Genomic DNA, 4,663 nt, shown 5'->3' with positions numbered 1-4,663 from the left:
CTATTTCTCTTGTATGATCATTCACTTTGTCTTGGTGATTTGTTTATATTTCATTTACTATCATTCTAAGCGCTCCACCAAGATGTATGTGACATGGAAGAGTAACGGAAATAATTTGAGAACAAAAATAATTTGAGAATAAAGTAATAACGAGTTTTCTCATCATGAGTAAAAAGGGTGGCTATGTCATTCAACTTAGTAAGATGTGCCACAACAGTTTCAGTTTCATAACCATGGAAAGGATCAGATTCAACCAAAGTAATTAACTCTGGGTCGACAGAGAATTCATAATCCTTATCATCAATAAAGATAGGTGAAGTAGCAAACTTAGGATCATACTTCATTCTAGCATTCAGAGATTTTTCTTTATACTTGCATAATAATTTCTCTATATCATCTCTATCCTTACAAGCAAGAATATCTCTAGTTGTCTCCTCATTCATAACATAACCTTCCGGTACCTTAGGCAATTCATATCTAGGAAGACTACTTCTAGCAGGTGTTTCAGGAGTTTCAGTTTCAGGCTCATCATCAGATTCAACAACATCATGTTGTATTACTCTAGCAATTTGTTCATCAAGAAAATCACCAAGTGGCACATCATTATCATCAAGGAAGGTACTAGTATCATCATAACCATTATCCATAGCAGAAGTAGCATAATCAATAACTTGCGACATATCAGAATTGATAGCATGTGGTGGTGTTGCAAGTTTACTTATAACAGAAGGTGAATCTAAAGCAGAACTGGATGGTAGTTCCTTACCTCCCCTCGTCTTTGAGGGAAAATCTTAGTCTTAGCATCCTTCAGATTTTTCATAGTGATAAAGTGATAATAATCCCAAGTGACTCAACAAATATAGCTATGCTCCCCAGCAATGGCGCCAGAAAAAGGTCTTTATAACCCACAAGTATAGGGGATCGCAACAGTTATCGAGGGTAGAGTATTCAACCCAAATTTATAGATTCGACACAAGGGGAGCCAAAGAATATTTGAAGGTATTCGCAGCTGAGTTGTCAATTCAACCACACCTGGAAATTAATTATATGCAGCAAAGTGATCAGTAGCAAAGTAATATGATAGTTTTGATAATAGTGACAACACTAATAGTAACGGTAACAGTGATAGCAGTAATTTTGTAGCAAGTGTAACAGTGATGATAGTAGTAGTAACTTAGCAAGAACAATATAAGATAAATTCGTAGGCATTGGATCGGTGACTTGTTGGATGATATTCATCATGAGACAGTTATAACCTAGGGCGATACGGCACTAGATCCAGTTCATCAATACAATGTAGGCATGTATTCCGTAAATAGTCATACGTGCTTATGGAAAGAACTTGCATGACATCTTCTTTCCTACCCTCCCATGCCAGCGGGGTCCTATTGGAAACTAAGGGATACTAAGGCCTCCTTTTAATAGAGAACCAGAACAAAGCATTAACACACGGTGAATACATGAACTCCTCAGACTACGATCATCACCGGGAGTGGTCCCGACTATTGTCACTCCGGGGTTGTCGAATCATAGCACGTAGTAGGTGACTATAACTTGCGAGATCGGATCTAGAACATGGATATAATGGTGATAACATAAACGGTTCAGATCTGAATTCATGGCACCCGGGCCCAAAGTGAGAAGCATTAAGCATGGCAAAGTCATAGCAACATCAATCCTAGAACATAGTGGATACTAGGGATCATGCCCTAACAAAAATAACTCAATTACATGATGAATCTCATCCAACTCCTCACCGACCAGCGAGCCTGCTACGAAGTAATTACTCACTCTCGGTGGGGAGCATCATGGAATTGGCGATGGAGAAGGGTTGGTGACGACGAAGAACAAAGACCCCCCCCCTCCGGAGCTCCAAACGGACTCCAGATCTGGCCTCCCGATGAAGAACGGGAGGTGACGGCAGCTCCATCTCGTGGATCGCGATAATTCTTTCTCCCTGATTTTTTCTGAAAAATAGGATTTTATAGCGTCGGTTTCAGGGTCTGCGGGGCCACCAGGTGGGGACAACCCACCTGGGCGCGCCAGGAGGGGGGGTGCACCCTGGTGGGTTGTGCCCACCCAGGTTTCCCCTCCGGTGGATCTTGGCTCCAGAAATTCTTATTTATTGCATAAAAAGTCCTCGTAAAGTTTTGTTCCATTCCGAGAACTTTCTTTCTGCACAAAAAACAACACCATGGTAGTTCTGCTGAAAACAGCGTCAGTCCGGGGTTAGTTTCATTCAAATCATGCAAATTAGAGTCCAAAACAAGAGGAAAAGCATTAGGAAAAGTAGATACGTTGGAGACGTATCACAACCCTGCAACCAAATACAAGAAATCTCTTGTGTCCCCAACACACCCAATACAATGGCAAATTGTATAGGTGCACTAGTTTGGCGAAGAGATGGTGATAAAAGTGTAATATTGATGGTAGAAATATATTTTTATAATCTGAATAAATAAAAACATCAAGGTAACAAATAGTAAATGGGCACAAAAATGGTATTGCAATGCTTGAAAATGAGGCCTAGGGTCCGTACTTACGCTAGTGCAATCTCTCAACAATGCTAATATAATTGGATCACATAACCATCCCTCAACGTGCAATGCAGAATCACTCCGAAGTTCTTATCTAGCGGAGAACATAAGAAGAAATTGTTTGTAGGGTACGAAACCACCTCAAAGTTATTCTTTTCGTTTGATCTATTCAAGAGTTCATACTAAAATAACACAAAGCTATTCTTTCCGTTCGATCTATCCTAGAGTTCGTACTAAAATAACACCAAATAATTTCAGATTCATAATACTCAATCCAACACAAAGAACCTCAAAGAGTGCCCCAAGATTTCTACCAAAGAAACAAAGACAAGAACGTGCATCAACCCCTATGCGTATATTACCCCAATGTCACCTCGGGAATCCGCGAGTTGAGTGCCAAAACATATATCAAGTGAATCAATATGATACCCATTGTCACCACGAGTATTCATATGCAAGACATATATCAAGTGCTCTCAAATCCATAAAAGTATTCAATCCGATAACAACGAAATCTCAAAGGGAAAAACTCAATTCATCACAAAAAAGATAGAGAGGTGAAAACACCATATGATCCGACTATATTAACAAAGCCCGTGATACATCAAGATCGTGACATCTCAAGCACACGAGAGGGAGACAGATTAAACACATAGCTACTGGTACAAACCCTCAGCCCCGAGGGTGGACTACTCCCTCCTCATAGTGGTAGTCGCCGGGATGATGAAGATGGCCACCGGAGATGATTCCCCCCTCAGCAGGGTGCCGGAATGGGGTCTAGATTGGTTTTTGGTGGCTAAAGAACCTTGCGGCGGTGGATATCTAGGTTAACCCTTGATGGTTTCTCTATTTATAGGATTTTTTGGCATTGGTTTCACGCTAAGATGGGCCTCGAGGTGAGCACAACCCACCGGGGCAAGCCAGGCCCACCAGGTGCGCCCTGGTGGGCTCTGACCTCCTCGGGGCTCTTCTGGCCCTCCCATGAAGCTTCGGGGGTCTCTTTTGTTCAAAAAAATCGTCAAAAAGTTTTAGCTCATTTGGAGAGCTTTCATTTCTGCACAAAAAAACACCATGGTAGTTCTGCTAAAAACAGCATCAGTCCGAGTTAGTTCCATGCAAATCATACCAAAACCATATAAAACTGTTGTAAACATGGCATGAATACTTCATAAATTATAGATACGTTATCAAGTATCAATGTTCCTAGTCCTCTTACTCGATCAACAGCTACGCAACTAGCAAACTTCTGTCGGCACTTTGCATTCGTCTCCATATCCGAACCCAAGAAAGTTGATGAAGACTTCATGGAACCTGAATGGATTCAAGCTATGCAAGAAGAGCTCCAAAAATTTGAGCTCAACATTGTTTGGGAGCTAGTCAAGCATCCTGATCCTCGCAAGCACAATATTATTGGCACCAAATGGATCTATCACAGCAAAAAGGATGAACATGGTCATGTTGTCAGAAACAAAGCTCATCTTGTTGCTCAAGGTTACACTCAAGTGGAGAGAATTGACTTCGATGAAGCTTTTGCTCCCGTGGCTAGGCTTCAAGCTATTTGCATACTGCTAGCCTATGCTAACCACAACAACATCCTTCTATAACAAATGGATGTGAAGAGTGCCTTTCTCAATGGCAAAATTGAAGAAGAAGTATATGTAGCTCAACCACCTGGTTTTGAAGATCCAAAGCATCCTTATATGGTATACAAGCTCAACACACTGTATGGCCTCAAACAAGCACCTCGAGCTTGGTATGACACACTCAAAGACTTCCTGAAGAGCAAAGGATTCAAACCTGGTTCCTTAGATCCCACTCTCTTCACGAAGACATATGATGGAGAACTGTTTGTATGCGAAATCTATGTGGATGACATTATCTTCGAATGCACTGACAAAAGATACATCGACAAGTTCGGGCATATGATGCAAGAGCAATATCAGATGTCCATGATGGGGGTGCTGCAATTCTTCCTTGGTCTTCAAATCCGTCAACATAGAAATGGCATCTTCATTTCACAAGAAAAGTACCTCAATGATTGCCTGAGGAAGTTTGGAATGCAAGACTACAAAGGGTACATGACGCCAATGCCAACCAAAGGTCAATTGGGCCCCGACGACAATGGT

This window comes from Triticum aestivum, chromosome 4D, assembly GCF_018294505.1.
Source record: "Triticum aestivum cultivar Chinese Spring chromosome 4D, IWGSC CS RefSeq v2.1, whole genome shotgun sequence".
Classification (NCBI taxonomy): domain Eukaryota; kingdom Viridiplantae; phylum Streptophyta; class Magnoliopsida; order Poales; family Poaceae; genus Triticum; species Triticum aestivum.
Note: the sequence above shows the minus strand (reverse complement) of the source record.